Here is a 20,323-nt window from a genome sequence, read left to right on the forward strand (position 1 = left end):
ATGTCCCTAATCCCACTGAATCGGTCTCTGTGCAGGAGGGGCTTGGGTATCTGCATATTTTAAAAGCTCCCCAGGTGATTCTGACGTGCCATCAGGGATGAGTACTACTGATGTAGGTGAACTTGCTTCTTATGGATGGTCAAGCCCCTGGAAAGATTTGGGAGAAGAGAGTGGGCCTAAGAGGTTGGGCAGGGAGAGAGAGCACACAGCAGCCTGGGGACAAGAAAGATGTATTATTATCTGATGGACTTTTTTTTTCTTTCTTGTACATGATTTATTAAGGAAGTGCCCCCAGGGGAGGCAGGTAAAGGGTGAAGTGGGGAGCTGACAGGAAAGGTGTTAACTCAGGCAAAGACCCAGCCCCAGCCTGATCCCATGGGCAAGGGAGCCTGGATTTCATACTTCCACTCTAGTTAGTCAGTGACTGCAGGCCACTCGGCGAGACGTGACTCCCAGGCACTTCAGACCAAAGCAGTTCTTTGAAGAAGGCCACTGAGGAAGTGAAGGTTCACATGGGAAGAGCTGACTGAAGTACCAGGCCTATGAGTCAGTCCAAATGACCAGCATCCTAAGGTTCTAGGCAGCACCCCCGGCACAAGGAGAGGAGTATGTGTGGTGAGGACATGAGGAGAGCGGGCAGTATTCAAGGCTCTCAGATGGAGTTGGCCATGTTCTGGTGTCTTTGATGAGCAAATAGGAATCAGGGAACTTGATGTCCTTAGGTGTAGGAAAAGGGATAAAGGATGCTTGTTGATGCTGCTCCCAAAACTCCTTAAGATGCTGCCTGTGCCCAAAATCACCGGCTATGGAGCAACATTTAGAATACAGCTGTGTGATCTCAAAGCTGCCCTTTTACCCCTCTGGGTCTCAGATTTCCTATCCCATAAAACTAGATGGTTGAACTAAATGAAACTATTAATTCCATAGATAATCTCCATGTCCCTTTAAGTATTCAAATGCTACAATTTATGACTTTTCATTCTACCAAGAAGCAGCGACCCCATTCTTTGCAGGTTCTTCTGCTTACAATTTAAAAGCTCTGAGCATAACATAGCAAAAGCATAGGCAGACTCTGAAAGGTGGAAAGAGGACAGACAGCCTATGGGTTTTGGGTCTTAAGGAACAACATGGCAGTGAGGTGCCTGGGTTTCCTTATTGCTTCCACTGTATCCCCAACAGGGTGCTTCAGAAGACTGCAAACCAGAACCACCAACAGGCACAGACAAAAAAACTCCAGGAAAAACCTACACCCCCTGGCCAAAGTATTAGGAAAAGGGTGGCCTAACAATAGAAGATCTCTGTGGCAGCACATACCCTACCTTAGCTGAGCACCAATGGAAAAGCCACCCCTACCCCACCATGGCTTCCATGGAACTGAGCAGAAAGCTGATCTTCCACCCCAACCTCCCCTCTCGGAAGCCATCATCAGTGCTCTTATTCCCTCACCAGAAGAGGGTCATGTTGGCAGGGTCCAGCAGTGAGCTGGGCCTCCACCCCACATGATATCAACAAGACTGAACAAAGCAATGTAAATCAAGTTAATCAGCACTCTACTCTCCACCCAGTGCAATACTGAACCTCCACAACCACCAGGCAGCAAAAAGATTGAACAAGGTGGCATAAGGCAGTGACATGATCCTATATACAGAGAACCCTGAAAGATCCACAACAAAGCTCCTAGACTGAATAAAGGAATTCAGCAAAGTGGCAGGGTACAAGATCAATAGCCAAAAATCAGTAGTGCTTCTATACCCAAGTAATGAAAAATCTGAGGAATAAATCAGGAGAAAGAATTCCATTTACAATAGCAATTAAAGGAATAAAATATCTAGGAATAAGTTTAACCAAGAATCTAAAAGATTAGAACACAAAAAAACTACAAAACATTGCTAAAAGTAATCAAGGAAGACCCACATAAATGGAAGGACATTCTGTGTTCATGAATTGGAAGACTAAATATCTTTAAGATGTCAATTCCACCCCCAAATAGTTTACAGATTCAATGCAATCCCACCAAAATTCCAATAGCCTACTTTGCAGAAATGGAAAAGCCACTTATCAAATTTATTTCAAAGAGTAGGAACCTTGAATAGCCAAAAATATCTTGAAAAGGAAGAACAAAGTTGGAAGACTCTCACTCCCTGACTTTAAAGCACACTACAAAGCTACAGTAGTCAAAACAGCATGGTATTGGCAAAAGGATAGGCATATTAACCAAAGTAAATTCAGTTCAATTCAATTCAATTCAATTGAGTGCCAAGTCCACTCAATCAGAGAAGAGCAGTCTCTTCCACAAACCATGCTTTTCTTGTGTTTGACTTTTTTTGCTCAGCATAATGTCCTTCATGTTGTCCCATGCATGAGGACTTCATTTCTTTTTATTGAGAATTGGATATACATATGCAAAAACATAAAAGAAGACCCCTATCTCATACCCAATACAAAAACTAAGTCAAAATGGATCAAAGACCCAAATATAGGAACCAGGACTATTAAAGTCCTAGAAGAACATTTAGGGAAGCATCTTCAAGGTTTTTTGTGTTAGGCAATGGTTTCTTAGACTTTACACCCAAAGCACAATCAGTAAAAGAAAAAATAGATAAATGAGACCTCCTAAAATTAAAGTTTTTTTGCATATCAAAAGACTTTGTCATGAGAGTGAAAAGATAACCTACTCAATGGGAGAAAATATTTGGAAACCACATATCTTATAAGGATTTGCTATTGAGAATATATAAAGACATCTTTATATATTCTCAACTCAACAATAGAAAGACGAACAATCCAATTTAAATATGGGCAAAAGATTTGAATAGACATTTCTCCAAAAAGGATGTACAAATGGCTAAAAAGCACAAGAAAAGATGTTCAACATCATTAGCCGATAGGGAAATGCAAGTCAAAACCACATTGAGATAGCATTTTGCACCCACAAGAATGATGACTATTAAAAAAGCCAGAAAATTACATGTTTCAGAGAGGATATGGAGAACTAAGTATTGAATGAATCCCTCTATTCATTATATACCTAAAAGAATAGAAAGCTGGGAGTAGAACAGATATTTGCACACCGATATTCATAGCAGCATTATTCACAATTGCCAAAAACAGAAGAAACCCAAATGTCCATTAACATATGTATGGGTAAACAAAATGTGGTATCTAAATACAATGGAATATTATTCAGCCGTAAAAAGGAATGAAGTCCTCATGCATGGGACAACATGAAGGACATTATGCTGAGCAAAAAAGCCAAACACAAAAGGATCTCACTGATATGAGATAATTAGAACAAGCAAACTCATAGAGTTGGAATCTAGCAGATAGATTTATCAGGCACTGGTTTGGAGGTAGAGAATGAGAAGTTGATGCTTAATTTGTGCAGAATTTTTATTTAGGTTGCTTGCAAAGTTTTGGAAATTGATGGTGGTGGTAGCACAGTATTGCGAGGGTAATAACAGCACTGAATTATATAAGTGAATGTGGCTAAAGAGGAAATTTTAGGTCATATATATGTTACTAGGATAAAAATTAAAAGATTAAACGTATGACTGTATAACACAATAAACCCTATTGTAATTAATGGGCCACAATTAACAGTACAAGTATAAAAATATTCTTTCATGAATTACAACACATGTTCCACTTGTACTAATGCGAGGTGTTAATAACAGGTTGATATGTGGGGGAAAATACACCTAATTAAGCTAGGAGTATAGTTAACAGTACAATTTTAATATTCTTATATCAGTAGTTACAAAGGTCCCATACTAATGCAAAGTGTCAATAATAGCGGGGTATATGCGAATGATGATTTTTCTGTAAACCTGCAACGCTATATTAAAAAAAAATTTTGATGAAGCAAATGGCTATATTGATATTAGATATAATAGTCTTCAGAGCAAAGAAAATTACTAGTGGAAAAGAGGAATGTTATATAATAATAAAAGAATCAATCCATGACAAAGATAATGATCTTAAGTGTATATATACCAAACACAGAGCATTAAAATACAAGATGGAAAAACTCATAGAAATGAAAGGATAGACAAGTCCATACATATAAATAGGGACTTGAATACCATACTCTGAGCAATTGATAGAACTATTAGAAAAACAGCAAGAATATAGGAGAACCGAACAGCACAATCAACCAAAAGGAGTGAATTGCCTTGATAAAACATTCTAACTAACATCAGCAGAATTCATATTTTTTCAAATTCCTGTGGAACATTCACTAAGATAGAACATATCCTGGGCCATAATACAAACCTCACTATAGTTTTAAAAAATCATACAGGGTTTGTATGCTCTCTGACCATAATGTAATCAACCAGAAATCAATAACAATAACAGAAAGAAAATAGGAAAATCTCCAAAGTCTTGGAAATTAGACAGCATACTTCCAAATGATCTATGAATCAAAAATGAAATTTCAAAAGAAATCTAAAAATAGAACAAATGAACATCTGAAAATATGTGGGCGGCAGCTAAGTCACTGCTACCAGAGAAATTTTCAGTGCTAAATTCTTACACAGTGCTGCAGGAAGGAAAGTTCTCAAATCAATAATCTTAATTTCTGTATCAAGAAACTAGAAAAGAAAAGGAAAAATTAAGAACAAAGCAAGCAGAAAGAAAGTAATAAAGATGAGTAGAAATTAATGAGATTGAATAGGAAAACAATAGAAAAATTCATTTAAAAAAAGCTAGTTCTTAAAAAAATCCATAAAAATGATAAACCAGGGCGGGCCGCGGTGGCTCAGCGGGCAAGAGTGCTTGCCTGCCGTGCCGGAGGACCCTGGTTCGATTCCCGGCCCCAGCCCATGTAAAAAACAAACAAACAAACAAAATATAATAAAAAACAAGAAAATGTTTAAAAATGTTTCCCTTTCTTCCTTCCATCCTTCCTTCCTTCTCTGTCTTTCCTTCCTTTCCTCCCTCTCTCTAAAAAAAAAAAAAAAAAAAAAAAAAAAAAAAAAAAAAAAGATAAACCATTTGAAAGACTGACAGATTAAAAGAGAAAAGATGAATTACCAATAGAAATTCTGCAGCCATTAAAGAGATACTAAGAAATACAACTTTACACTCGTAAATTCAACCATATGTAAGAAACTGATCGATTCCTCAAAAATCACAAACCACCAAAACTCAACCAAAATGAAATAGATATTATGAATGTTACTATAACCATTAAATAACTGAGTTTGTAAATGAAAACCCCTGATAAGGAAATCTTCAGAATCAAATGGTTTCGTTGGAGAATTCTACTGAGCATTTAAAGAAGAACAAATTTTATAGAACCTCTTCCAGCGAATAGAAAAAAGGGGCCACTTCCCAACTCATTTTATGAGACCAGTATCATCCTGAGACCAGACAGACAAAGACATTGTATACAAACAAAACAAAACAAAAGCTGGAAGTCAATCTCTCTCATGAATTTAGGTGCGAAAATCTTCAAAAAAATATTAGTTACAGAAAAATTGCAAAAATAGTATCGAGAGTTCTTGTGCACGCTCCACCCAGTTTTCCCTATTACTAACCTTATATAATAGTATGGTACTTTTGTTACAATTAATGAAACAATATGGATATGTACTATCAACTAAAGTCCATACTGCATTGAGAATTTCTTTGGTTTTTACATTCTACCCTTTTTCTGAGCCAGGATCCCATCCAAGAAACATTTAGTCATGTCTCCTTAGGCTCTTCTGGGCTGAAGAAGGTTTCTCAGACTTTCTCTGTTTTTGATGAGAATGGTCAAATAGAATGTCTCTTAAATGTGATTTGTCTGATGTTTTTCTCATGATTAAACTGACGTTATGGGTTTGGGGGAGGAAGACAAGAGAGCTAATGTGGTCATCTTTTCACATTGATGTGCACACTTAACCACATGGCTTATCAGTTAGCATTGACCTTGCTCGCCTGGTTGAGAGAGTGTTCGCTAAGATTCTCCACAGTAAAGTGACTCTTTTTTCCCCAAAGGGTTGGCATTTTGGGTAAACCATGATTGAGCAGAGGGTTGGGGAGACCATCAGGTCACTGTCTTGCTCATCTCAGCAAACGCTGTCGAATGACTAAGCCTACACCATGCCCAGCTTTCCCCTCTTTCACCCTCTCCACTCCAAAAGCCAGAGCCCTTTATACCCACTTAGGACCTTACAAGGCATTTCCACCTCTGTGAATGGAAGTTGCGGCTCAGAACGGCAGCCTCAGGATGTGCTGGGCCTGGGTATTTGGTATCAGGGAACCGACCCAGCCTGGATGAATGAACACTTGTAAACTCTCTGAAGGCCAAGAACTCCTGGGGAATGAGGCTCGGTGGAAGACTTAGTATCTCTTCATCGAGCAGGATGCCAATAAATTACGGATTTAATGTCAACAGGAGCACATTTGTTGTTAACGGTTGGTAGAGACTGAAATGCTGTTGCATATACATGCATAATTAAAAAAAAATAAAGTCCTCTTGTTGAATAATGTCTTCTACCGAAGACAAGAATTCTTTGTACTTCCTCTGGAACTCCCCAGTGCAGTACTGTGCAAAAGGTGAACACCCACCACACGTTTATAGATGGTCTGACGAGTGCTTGGTAAAACAGATTTGGAGTTATCTTTTGACTGATAGCTGAGGAGTTCATTTGGGGCTTCCTTTCTAATATAAATGACTAGATGAGGAAATAATTACGTCTTTTAAGATCTTTTCTTGGAAAAATCGTGTTTCCTGTATTTAGAATTAAATCATACGCTCATCTTAAGTTTAGGTGTGTGCGGTTTATAGAAGCCAGTCCTGTCCTCTCCCAATTAAAGGGGAAACAGACTGACATTCCTCAAGAAATTTCTTTCTTAGATCCCTCTGGAGTGTTTCAGTAGAATGACTTGTTGAAATCATTGAAAACACAGAATGAATGTACAAAGTATACAAGTCCAGTATTTGAATAATTTAATTTTTAATGCCTTAGATATTTGGGTAACTGTATTTCTTAAGTAGCCACAGGCCAAACTCTTTATCATCTCTACTCACACTTATTACTTGCCTGGCTCCTGTAGACCCTTGAGTGTATGCCTGCCGTGTTAGTGCTCTTGCAGCCATCTCAATAAAAGGCAACTACAAGCACTTCCAAGGATGAGCACCTTTTGCTCAAATGGAAGAGACTTCTAAGAAACTGGAGGCCTGAATGATGGTCCCTAAAGTTGGCTAGGTCCTAATCTCTGTTATACGACAAAAGGGACTTTGTAGGTGTGATTCATGATTTTGAGATGGGCCGATTATTCTGAATTATCTGACTGTCATTATAAGAGGGAGGCAGAGGGAGATTTGACCACAGAAGAGAAGGCACTGAAACAACAGAAGTAGAGTTAAGGTGATGTGGCCACAAGCCAGAGACTGCTGGCATCTAGACTTTTGATTGTATAACTGTCAGGGATTAGCAGTTTTTTTTTAAAATGTTTTTATTGACAAATCTTAGCACACAAACATTCTCAACATACAAATATTCCATGCACAGTGTAAAATCAATGGCTCACAATATCATCAACATTGTTGTTTATTCATCACCATGATCATTTTTTAAAATATTTGCATCTGTCCAGATAAAGAAATAAAAAGAAAAAACTTGTACACACCATATCCCTTACCCCTCCCTCTCATCGACCACTAGTATTTCCATCTACCCAATTTATTTTAGCCTTTATGCCCCCATTGTTTATTTATTTTTCATTCATATTTTTCACTCATCTATCCATACCCTGGATAAAGGGAGCATTAGACACAAGGTTTTCATAATCACACAGGCACATTGTAAAAGCTTTATCATTATACAATCATCTTCAAGAATCAAGGTTATTGGGACACAGTTCTACAGTTTCAGGTACTTCCCTCCAGCCACTCCAATACACCATAAACCAAAAAGGGATATCTATATAATGAGTAAGAATAACCTCCAAGTTAACTTCTCAACTCTGTTTGAAATCTTTCAGCCATTGACACTTTATTTTTTCTCATTTCTTTCTTTCCTCTTTCAGTCAAGAAGGTTTTCTCAGTCCCTTGATGCTGGGTCCTGGCTCATCTTGGGATTTCTGTCCCACGTTGCCAGGGAGATTTACACCCCTGGGAGTCATGTCCCATGTAGTGGGGGCAGGGCAGTGAGTTCACTTGTCGCATCAGCTAAGAGAGAGAGGCCACATCTGAGTAACAAAAGAGGTTCTCTGGGGATGACTCAGGCTTAATTTTAAGTAGGCTAACCTATCTTTTTCAGGAATAAGTTTCATAAGGGCGAACCCCAAGATCAGGAGTTTGGCCTATTGATTTGGTTGTCTCCACTGCTTGTGAGAATATCAGGAATTCCCCAAATGGGGTAGTTGAATATTTCATCCTTTCTCCCCAGTACCGCAAGGGGACCTTGCAAATACTTCTTTATTCAATGCCCAAATTATTCTGGGATTTTGGGGGGCATTACACTAACCTGGACAAGCCAACAAAGTCTCACACCCTATTTGAAATTCCATGTAATTATGGTGTTCAACTAAACTGACCATACAAGTGAAATTAGGAAATGCACTACCCAAAATATAAATTTTGCATCAAATAGACATCTCTCCCTTTGGTCTCACATAGAAGTTGAAGTTTTAAAATATGGATGATATCATCCTTTACCCTATATTCTGATTTACCATAGTCCCATCCAGATCAGTTTAATTCATATCTCTACTCAAAGTCAGATCCCTTTTTCAACTTTTTAAACAGTTTCTGTATTGGGTACTGATGACTTTCATAGCTCCAGAGCTCTAATTCTGAGTCTCAGGAATGATTCTTTTAGGCCATTAAGTTTGTGTTAATTTGTTACAGCAGCAACAGGAAACTAATACAGACCATAGGGTCACAATTTCCAACCTTTCTAGAGCTGATCATTCAATCAATCAGGAGTCAGCAATTCATTTGTCCTTTCCCATCTAGACAATGGATCCCAAGATGTCTTTATGGCACCTAGTTTGGTTTTTTGTTTTGTTTTGTTTTGTTTTTTAAGTATTGGAAAATTTATTTTAAGAATTTCTTGACAGTCCTTGAGACAGATAATGTTGCTAGATTAGGGTCAAAACTCACTATAATTTTTCAGTTCCGTATCTGACCCCTTTGGAGTTTAAAAGGCTATTTGGAGATCATGTCTAATGTGGAAATACCCTCTGCCACAGGCCAACAAAGAGTCATTCAGGCCCCCTTGGGTTCCTCTACTAGCTAGGAACTTGTCTTTCTCCAAATGTCCCCAAGGACAATGTACCCTTGCTCTAGATCTGCCAATTTCTGACAGTCTAAGACCCAAGAACTGGACAACAGAAGTTGAGAACATAAAAGCATCTGGAGAAAGCCCAGAATCAGGAGTGAGACTTTCTAATAACCCTCCTTTAGAGGAGTTGACCAGATACTTAGTACCGAGGGGCTGCTGGGTTATATCTGGTGATCATTGTGTATATCCCTAAATTGGGTGTTCATTGAGTTCAGGGGTAGTTTATCCACAGTGCTGCTTTGATTTTTCCCAAGTGTTTGGGGGTGGAGTGGGGGTGGGGTAGTATCTGTTTTCTAAGCCCAAAGATAATCAGAACTTACATTTGCAGCTGATTTCCTAGCAAATGTCACACAATTGGTTCTTATTGGCGTAGTTGCAAGGTATGTCTTTTCCACCTAGACTTGCTCTCCAGGTGGTTGTTTCCCATGAACTGCTATCCGTCACAGCCTTCACCATCTGGTTCTTGTGCATGGCTAATTGTTGTAAATATCAGAGCATACATTTACATTCTCTCCTCTTAAATTTTGTCTTGTTAGTTTCAGTTCAGTGACCCAGCCTGTGAAGATCCTTTAGAATCTTCACCTTTGCTATTCCCTTTGCATTAGCAATACTAACTTGTGCCTCCCCCCTCAAAATTGACAGGTAGTAAATATTACATGGAACACTATTCTGTAAATTAATAAAAGAGGATCACTGTAAGAGAAATTAAAATTTGGCAGGCATTGTAAGGCTGTGTGTTCACTTTCTCTCCATAAGGAAGCCAAAGAAGAAGACCTCAGAGATCAAAGTAGGACAGAGTTCAGTGCTTTTCTGCTTAGGGAGCGTCTACCCCCCTGGGTTCAGAGCAGAGGAAGGGTATGGGTCTTGGCCTGTACTCAGGCTTTGTGCAGGGCGTGGTAATGGCCTTAAAAGGAAGAAAGAGGAGGCCTGCGGTAGGACTCATTTAGAAAGAACAGAAGGAAGGAGATTCAGATGGGCAGAACTAGAACCATCTATTTTGAATTACACCAGGAGCAGCTGACACTGAGACTCTGACATGTCTTGTAATGACTTCCACAAAGTTAATTTACAGCTCTCTGTTTTTCTGTGTTCTGAGACAAAATATTCCTTGGAAAAGGTTCTGTGTGCTTTTTAAGATCCAGTCGAATGAAGGAGAGTTGGAGGAGCCTCTGCTCTGCTCAGGCCCTTTGCAGGGAGGTAAACTCAGGGAGAAGAGGACACAGAGGCAGGAAAAGCTTGGTGTTGGCAAGAGCCAAGACAACCGTGGTGGGAGGGAGGCGCGTGGAGAGTCCACTTGAGCTCTATAGCAGAGCCACCCGGGGCCACACAGCAATGTAACTGAGCATCAACTTTAAACAATTGCAATCACTGATATTAAATTATTATACAGACGCTTTCTAACCTTTTAGTACATTTTAGTATACTGTAGAATAACTCTCCACTGACGCTCACTGCACTCCAACGGGAATGCATGTTAACTTATGATGTAACTGGAAGACAAATGCTTGAAACCATTGCAAACAACTGAACTATAGCTTTGATGTCTGTTAACCTTTGAAGTAGCCAGTAGAAAATATCTGTAACTATAGTAAAGCACTGGACTGTAGCCCAGATGTCTGGATGCTTTGGTACGACGCCTTATTGCGTAGCCATGCAAACCTACCCCGAAAATGTAAAGTTTCATAATAACTTGTGGCTGGCTCTGCCAGTAACACTTTATCTTGTTTTATGACTCCGAAGTCTTGTGATCATAACCAGCCTCTTAATGTTTACTAATGAAGAAACCTGAGTAAGCTCAAAACTAATCCAGCCTAATTCCTTAACTATCTTACTAGACAAAACTAATTCTAGCCAGAACTGGCCTGCACTGACCAAACAGTAGCTTAAACTTCAAACTATTAAGTGACCTATAACTCATTATAATACTAAAAATCACACCCATCATCATGTTAAGGCCGCCATTTAGTACATACATTCTGTGACTAAACATGTAATCAATCTGTGCATGCTCACCCTCCAATTTATTCTGTGAGGCCGGTATTAACCTGATACCAAAATCAGAAAAAGACATCATGCAAAAAGAAGAGTATACACCAATATCATTTATGAATATAAGATGAAAAAATTACCAACCTAATACCAACAAATTGAATTCAACAACATATAAAAAGGATTATACACCCATGACAAAGTTGGGTATTTATCTCAGGGGTGCAGGTTAGTTTAACAACCAAGAAAAACTAATTTAATATATCATGCCAATGAAGTAAAAGACAAAAATCACATTCATATCAACAGATGCAGAAAATACATTTGTTAAAATCAACACTTTCATACAAACAAAAACAAAACAAAACAAAAAAACCAACTACTCAACATACTAGGAACAGAAGGAAACTTCCTCAATCTAATAAAGGAAACCTACGAAAACCCCACAGCGAAATCAGTTTAACAGTGAAAAACTGGATGCTTTCTTCTAATATCAAGAATAAGACAAGTATGTTCACTCTTGCCAATTTTATTCAACATAGTATAATGTTCTAGAAAGAAGAGATGATATGATTTTTACATAGAAAATCCTGAGGAATCCACCAAAAACCTATTCAAACAAATAAATGAGTTTAGCAGCATTTCAGGATACAAATTCAATATGCTAAAAAAATCTGTTACATTTTTTATACACTAGCAATGAACACTCTGAAAATAAAATAAGAAAAATAATTCCATTTATACCAGCATCAAAAAAATTAAATGTTAGGGTAAATTTAACAAAAGAAAAGAAAAACGTATACTCCAAAAACTACAAAACATTGCCAAATAAATTGATCACCTAATTAAGTGGGAAAATATTCCGTATTCATGAATCACAAGACTTAATATTAAGATGGCAATACTTCCCAAATTGATCTACACATTTAATTCTGTCTGTATTGAAATTCCAGGTGGCGTTTTTGCAGAAATTGACAAGCTGATCCAAAAGGAAAGTTAAGGGATCCAGGATACCTAAAATCATCTTGAAAAAGAAAAACAAAATTGGAGGACCACACTTGCTGATTTCAAAACTTGCTACAAAGGTACAATAATCAAGACAGTATGATGTTGATATAATGATAGATATATATGTTATGAAATAGAATTGAGAGTCCGTACATAAACCATCACATGATGGTCAGATGATATTTGACAAAAGTACCAATGTAAAGGGGAAAGAAGAGTCATCTCAAGAAATGGTGCTAGGACAACTGGATAGTCACATACAGAAGAATGAAGTTGGACCCCTTCCTCACATCATACACTAAAAGTAACTCAAAATGGCTCAAAGTCCTAAATGTGAGAGCTAAAACTATAAAACTCCCAAAGAAAATATGGGAGTAAATATTTGCGACCTTGGGTTATGCACATCCTTCTAACATATGACATCAAAAGCGCATGCCGCAAAAGAAAAAACAAGGAAATTGGGCTTCACCAAAATTAAGCTTTCATACTTCAAAGATACCATCAGGAAGGTGAAAAGACAACTCAAAGAAAGGGAGAAAATATTTACAAATTGTATATCTGATATTTATAGCTATATTGTATAAAGAACTCTATAATCCAAGAATAAAGAGATAAATAACTCAGTTTAAAAACTGTCAAAGATCTAAACAGGTATTTCTCCAAAGAAAATATACAAATGAAAATATGCTTAACATCAAAAACACTGAAAAAATGATCAGGCTTCAACTAGAGATATGAGTGAAGCTAATCTGGATAGGACAACTGTGAATCAGAATATAGGGTAAAGGAAGATATGGTCCATATTTCAAAACTTCAAATTCTGTGAGCCCAAAGAGATAGATTTTTATTTGGGGCAAAATTTACATTTTGGATAGCGTATCATCTAATTTAACTTTATGGTCATTCATTAGAACACCATAATTACATGGAATCTTGAACAGGGCGTGAGATCTTATTGGTTTGTCCAGGTTAGTTAGGTGCTCCAATACATCCCAAAGTAACCTGGGCAGAGAATAAAAAAGCATTTGCAAAGTTCCTTTGGGGAACTGGGGAGAAAGGAGGAAATATTCAACTTCCCCATCCGGGGAATTCCCTTCTTGGGGTTCGCCCCTATAAAGCTTATTCCTGCAAAGGAGAAGCTAAGCTGACTAATAATTATGCCTAAGAGTTACCCTTAGAGAACCTTTTGTTGCTCAGATGTGGCCTCTCTCTATAAGCCAACTCAGTCAAGTGAACTTACTACCCTTCCCTTATATGGGACATGACTCCCAGGGGGTGTAAATCTCCCTGGCAATGTGGGACAAGACTCCTGGGCATGAGCTGGGACCCAGCATCATGGGATTTAGAAAGCCTTCTTGACCAAAAGGGGGAAGAGAGAAATGAGACAAAATAAAGTTTCAGTGGCTGAGAGATTTCAAACAAAGTTGAGAGGTTATCCTGGAGGTTATTCCAATGCATTATATAGATATCCCTTTTTAGTTTATGGTGTTTTGGAGTGGCTAGAGGGAAGTATCTGAAATTGTTGAACTGTATTCCAATGGCCTTGTTTTTCTTGTTTGTTTGTTTTACATGGACAGACTCTGGGAATTGAACCCAGGTCTCTGGCATGGCAGGCGAGAATTCTGCCACTGAGCCACCATTGCACCACCCTGGCCTTGATTCTTGGAGACAATTTTATAACTATATAACTTTTACAATGTGACCATGTGATTGTGAAAACCCTGTGTCTGATGCTCCCTTCATCCAGGGTACAGACAGATGAGTTAAAGAAAAAGGACAAAAAATAAACAAGTAATAGGTGGGGGAGAAGGGGTAAAAACAATGGTTAGATGAAGGTACTAGTGGTCAATGAGAAGGAGGTAAGGGGCATGGGACATAGGAGGTTTCTTTCTTTTTCCTTCTTATTTCTTTTTCTGGAGTGATACAAACATTCTAAAAGGTGATGAATACACAACTATGTGATGATAGTGTGGGCCACTGATTGGATACTTTGAATGGACTGTATATGTGTGAAGATATCTCAATAAAATTACACATTTTTAAAAGATGCTTAACATCAATCATCAGGGAAATGCATAAAGATAGATAATAACATGTACTGGAAGAATGTAGATCAAAATCTTCATACACAGCTACTGGAAATGTAAAATAGCGCAGCCACTTTGGAAACAGTCCTGCAGTTCCTCAAAAGATTAAACACGGAATTCCTATATGACTCAACAATACTATTCCTAGGTATATACCCAAGAGAAATGAAAATGTTTGCTCATGCAAAAACTTGCACACAGTATAGCAACATTATTCCTAATAATCAAAAAAGTGGAAGCAACCCAAACATCTATCAGCTGATGAATGGATAAGTAAAATGTGTTAAATCCATTCAATGGAATCTGATTCAGCAATAAAAAAATGAAGTACTGAAACATGACGACATGGATGAAACTTAAAAATAGTATACTAAGTGAAAGAAACCAATCACAAAAGACCACATATTGCATGATTCCATTTATAATGAAATGTCCATAATAGCCCCATCAACAGCGACACAAAGTTGATGAGTAGCTGCCTAAGACTAGGGTAGTGGAGGGACTGTAGGGGGGAAATGAGTGGTGACTGCTAGAAGGTACAGGATTTCTTTGGGAGCGATGGTGGTGATGAGAATGTTTAAAATTGATGATACTGATAGCTGCATAGCTATGGTTATGCCATTGAATTTTACAATTTATACTGGTGAATTGTGTGGTATATAAATTAAATCTCAAAGCTGTTTCTTTTTTCTTAAAAATGGGGGGGCAAGGTGGCAGGAATTGGTGGGGACGTCTGGGAAAGATTTTTACTGGGGTGACCTCTAAAATGAGGTACAAGGAAGAATGCAGCAGTAAGTGGGTGAGGAGTGAAGGAAGTGGCAGGCAGAGAGAACAACAGATGCAAAGAAAACAGTAGATGCTGGAAGGGAGAGAGAGACTGCCCATTTAAGGAACTGAAAGTAGCCCACAGAGACAGGAGCATAGAGAGAGGCAGGGGTGAGCTGGGAGAGCAAGAAGGCAGGAGAACCCAACAGGACAAAACCGCAAGAAGCCTTGTCACATTAAGGAGTCTGGACTTTAACCATTCGGCAAATAAGTCTTAAACTTGGGCAAGACGAGATCAAATTTGCATTTTAAAAAGATCAGCCTGGTTGCAGAAAGGATTAAGAGAGGCTAAGACAGGAGGTGGGGGTAGGGTGGAGGCCTCTGAAGGAGTTTGTGGTCCTTAAGACATGAGGTGATGGTGACCCAATGTTCAGAAGAGAGGACAGAGCCAAGTGAACTAGTGTTGTGGAGGAAGAATTGGCCAGATGGCATTGATTAGACGCATGTGGAGGCAGAAACTCCTAGGGATCTGTTCCTGAAAGCTTGGTTGAAGGCATTGCAATTTGCTAAGATTGCAAACCAGTTTGGAGGCAGAGAGCACAATGCTGCATTGGGTTCTGGAGATACCATGTTTCAGATGGCTGTGGAGATTCTCAATAGGTTCCTGGAGACAGGCACGTCCGCAGGAACTTCTAAATACCGGAATTCAGAAACCAAGAGATTCCAAACAAAATTCCAGATTTCTGGCTTCTCTGGAAAACCAGATCTGGCCACTCTGGGCTTGCATTCACTTTGGATCAGGGCTCAGCAAACTATGGCCCACATACCACATCTGGCCCTTGGCCTATCTCTATATAACCCTTAAGCTAAGAATGGTCTTTATGCTTTGGAAGGATTGTTTAACAAAACAAAACAAGGACATGTAACAGAGATCATATGTGACCCACGAAGCCTGCAATATTTACTACCTGCTCCTTCACAGGAGAAGTTTGCTCTTGGCAACAACTGCTAGGGCTGAGTTGCAGATGCCGCTTTCCCACGGGGCATGCGCTCCTGGCCTGGTGCTCCAGTCCCCACCATGCCCTGTGACCCCCCACCCAGCCAGCCTCCCTCAGGTACATATCCTCCCCCGCCACTGGCTAGACCCCTGGTGCAGAGAAAGTGCGACGAGCAAGAAAAGAAACCTCCGGAAGACAAGGCAAAACCTACCTTTTGGAGACAAAGGAAAAGACTGAAGGTGCAGCCAGAGAGGTAGGAGGAAAAGGAAGAGACAGTTGTTCCCTAAAAGCTAAGAAAAGAGGGCACTTTGGGGAACAGGCAGTGGTCAGCGGTGCCACGCGCATGAGAGGCCGCCTTTTGAACTCTGTGCGTTTAACAAGGGGGCTGTTTGTGGGAACATGAACTTCAGAGGAACGGGGCGGGGAGGGGGAGGCAGATGTCAGATCTGAGTGGGCTGAAGAGCAGATGGGAGTTACAATAACGCAGATGACTTTAAGTACTTTGATTATGAAGAAAAGGGAAGAGATGGGGCAGCAGCTGGAGGGATCGAGGGAACGACTTCATCAGAATGAGAGAGTCAGAGATGAAAGATGGGGGGGGGCGCAGCTGACAGAGCAAAGTCTTCGCAGGGGTAAGCACGGATGGGCGGGATTTCCCTTCACATACGTCCAGCGAGGAGGGGTGGACGTGCATGTGGAGAAGGGGGATTTCCGGTAAGCAGTACAGTGTTTCATCCTGGCGGTGTCTATGTTCTTGGTGAAGCAGGTGATGGATAGCAAGGTATGGGGGGCCAATCAGAGAATTCTAGTGCATGAAGTTGGAAATGCATGTGGCACAGAATGGGGGAAATACAAAAGCATTTCTGGGCAGCTCTGAGAACCCTTCCAAGGCTGGTCTTCCAGGCTGAGCGATTTTACCCCAGCAGCCCCAGCAGCTGCCTGAGGCAGATGGGCAGGAGCTGTGAGTCATCATCCCCCGGGGCTCCAGTTCCCTCAACTGCAAAAGGGGGTGAAGTTCTTCCTCCTTGCCTGCTCTCGGGGATATTTTAAATATTAACTCTGACCAGAAGTCAGGGTACTGAATAAATACAAATGCAGTGTTTGAAGCCACACCCTCCCACTAGGACCGTCAGCAGAGCAGGAGAGACAAGTTCTCTCTGAAATGTGCTGGATTTACCATTTTTTAAAAACGAAGGGGAGAGAAAAAGCAGAAGGGGCCCTTTCTTAAAACTTCCTATAAAGCCCGCGCAATGAAACATAAACCATGATGGTGTGTTTGCAAAGTATTTCATTTTGCTGATGAGAGCTTTCATACTTACTGACAATCACACGATTATCAGTACACAATCTACATACTTCAGTTCTGTAGAGGCTAGTTTCCCATTTTGTCTCTCTCACACACACAAAAGGGCAGGATGGGAGGTAGGAGCGTTTCATTTTCTCGGGTGAAAGAAATAAAGCTCCTGTAACCCATCCATGCCACTGACCAGTAAACTAACTTGCCTAGGGGTTTACCATGAAGATAAAACTAAATGCAGAATGCTGAACCCATTCTGTGACATTGGAAAAGGCAGAGCTGGATGCAGTTACCACCAGGGCCCCTTTGTTAATCTCGAGTTCCAAGTCCAGCTACTTTTTTCTTACCCATGTGACCTAGGATCTCTTCACCTTCCCTCAGCCTCAGTTTCCTCATCTAGAAAGTGAGTAACCCCCATAGTATTGGCCACAGAGGACGCAGTACCTCAGTGAGGGTTCGATGAGGCCATTCACCTGGAGTGCGGGGCCACGAGAAGCAGTCGAGAAGTGCTAACTTTTCTAATGATGACGCGCATAAAGGAAAAGGGTGGTTTCGGAAGGCTGGGCCCTCAGTTCCCATTCTCCCATTCTGGGCCTCGGTTTCTCCATTTACAAACCAAAGCTTCTGGACCAAATGATCTCTGGGGCTCTGTCCAGCACTGACATTCTAGGGTCCCCAGGTCCAGGAAGCTGTGCAGAGGGGAAGACAAGGCCCTCAGACTGTGGTGTGAACCACCTGGTTCAGGCACAATCGACTGCTGGGCCTTACGCAACTATGCTTCTCTAGAATCAATTCTGCTTCTCCATAATCCATGCTTCATTCTCCTTCTCGATTTAAGGCAGGATTTAATTACTAACTGCTGCATAACAAACCACCCTAAAACTTAGCAGTTGAGAACAAAGCCACTTATTATCTCAAGATGCTGTGGGCTAACACACATCGTTAGCTGGTGCTGGACGATCAGAAGGTCCAGAATGGTCTCCTTCACGTAGCTGGCAAATTGGGGCCAGCCGCCGGCTAGGAGCTCAGCTGAGGCCATTCTCCTCCTCGTGGCCCCTCTGTAAAGCCAGCCTGGGCTTCTCACAAGCATGGTGATGGATTCCAAAAGGGAGCAACTGGGAGGGAATGTTCCAAGAGGAAAAAGCAGAAGCTGCCTGTCTTCTCAACGCCGGGCTCAGAAGCCCCAGAACGTCACTTGCACCACATTTGATCAAAGCGGCCTCAGAGCCAGCCCAGATTCAAAGGGAGGGCAACCCCAGTCCAGCCCGTAACACGTGCAGGAGGGGAAGAATTGGTGGTGACCACCTTAGGAGATCACCTACCAACGGGTAGAAATAAAATCCCATCTTTTATTTATTTCACTAATTCATAGTTCAAGACAACTCATATAGATTGTCTCTTCTCTGAGGCTTTCGCCCTCAAAGTGTGTAAAAAAAAGTTTCAATCCTTCTAAAACATGGGCCGTAAGAGAACTGCAGAGGCTGCTCCATCCACCACTACCCTGTTCTAGAGACACTCCATGGTCACTGTTGGAGCCAGGGCTGGCCCAGCCCTATGGACAGGCTGCTGACGAGGTGATGTCTCACTGCCCCGGCTCTGTCCAGACCACCTTAGAGGAGTCACACACCAGCCCCCAAGACTACACAGTTCCAGCAGCTCCTGCCTGCTCACCATCATTCCCAAGGCAGGACGCCACGCCAAAGTCACTGGTCCCGCAGGTGCTGGCATCAGATGCATGTTACGCCAGAATCACCAGCTCCTTCCAGCCCCTACCAAAGCCTTAGGCTCCTGCATTAAGCTCAGAATCCTCCCTTCTGGTGAGTTTACTATTGCCTTTGAAACCCTGGTTCTTTAGTGCCACCCGGGGCCACTCTGCCAGATTTTCTCAATGCTTAATACCTGCAGTCTCTCCCCTCCCAGGGCATGTGGCTCCTTATGTAGAATGCTTCTCCCTCTTCCAAAAGTTCCAAGCTGCTTATGTCAATGGGTCCCACCAGCCACACAAGGCACTGCTGCCAACTGTTTGCATAACTGCAGGGGACACATTTGGAGAAAATTACTCCCCAGTGATGGCTGTTCTGGAAGCCTCTGACCAAAAATCAATACATAAGGTAAGCTCTATTAAAAGGATAGCATTGGGCAGGCCATAGTGGCTCAGTGGGCAGAGTTCTTGCCTGCTATGCCAGAGACCCAGGTTCGTTTCCCAGTGCCTGCCCATGCAAAAAACAAAAAACTGCACAATAATGAGAAATTGATAATATATGCAAACACACTTAAGTCAATCTTCCATAGAGGATGATTTTAAAGAAAACAAAAAATCCAGTTTTTGTTCTGTAGCTCCCCTCACAAACTAATTTATTCTTGCTCTGGGTTTACATTTATCCCTAGCAGCGTCTAGCCCTGAGCCCTTTCTTTTTGTTTTTGTTTTGTTGCACGTTTTAGTCTTGATATAATTTCAAGTTTACACAAAGTTTTTTTTTTAATGCACCTTTTACCCAAATCCACCAATTTCTAACATTTTGCTCCATTTTGCTTTACCATCCTCTCTTCCCCTATGTATCCTTTTATGTATATAAATAGGAGTTTATATATATATATATATATATAGAGAGAGAGAGAGAGAGAGAGAGAGAGAGAGAGAGAGACAGACGGACATCTACACACACACACACACACACACACACACACACACACACACACTCATAAATACACCTACCCATATTTTTCCTGAACCGTTTAAGGATGCTCCCTAAACACTTCAGTATTTATTTTCTAAGATCACGGACATTCTCTTGCATAACCACAGAATAATGATAAAAACCTGGAAATTTAGCATCAATCCAAGGCCGTTTTCTAAGCCACAGTCCCTAGTCACATTTTGCCAATTGCCCCGACAAAGCC

At 40.6% G+C, this 20,323-nt stretch overlaps 1 long non-coding RNA gene across 1 annotated transcript; it reads right to left on the reverse strand.

The window, feature by feature from the left end:
- Window positions 1-8,000: 8,000 nt before the first annotated feature.
- Window positions 8,001-20,297, reverse strand: LOC143657940 (uncharacterized). The gene is made up of 3 exons (XR_013163029.1): window positions 20,139-20,297; window positions 9,599-9,751; window positions 8,001-8,161 (listed from the first exon to the last, which is right to left on the reverse strand). It is a non-coding gene; the product is annotated as an uncharacterized LOC143657940 (long non-coding RNA).
- Between the last annotated feature and the right edge of the window lie 26 nt (window positions 20,298-20,323).

Source organism: Tamandua tetradactyla, chromosome 15 (genome assembly GCF_023851605.1).
Source record: "Tamandua tetradactyla isolate mTamTet1 chromosome 15, mTamTet1.pri, whole genome shotgun sequence".
NCBI lineage: Eukaryota > Metazoa > Chordata > Mammalia > Pilosa > Myrmecophagidae > Tamandua > Tamandua tetradactyla.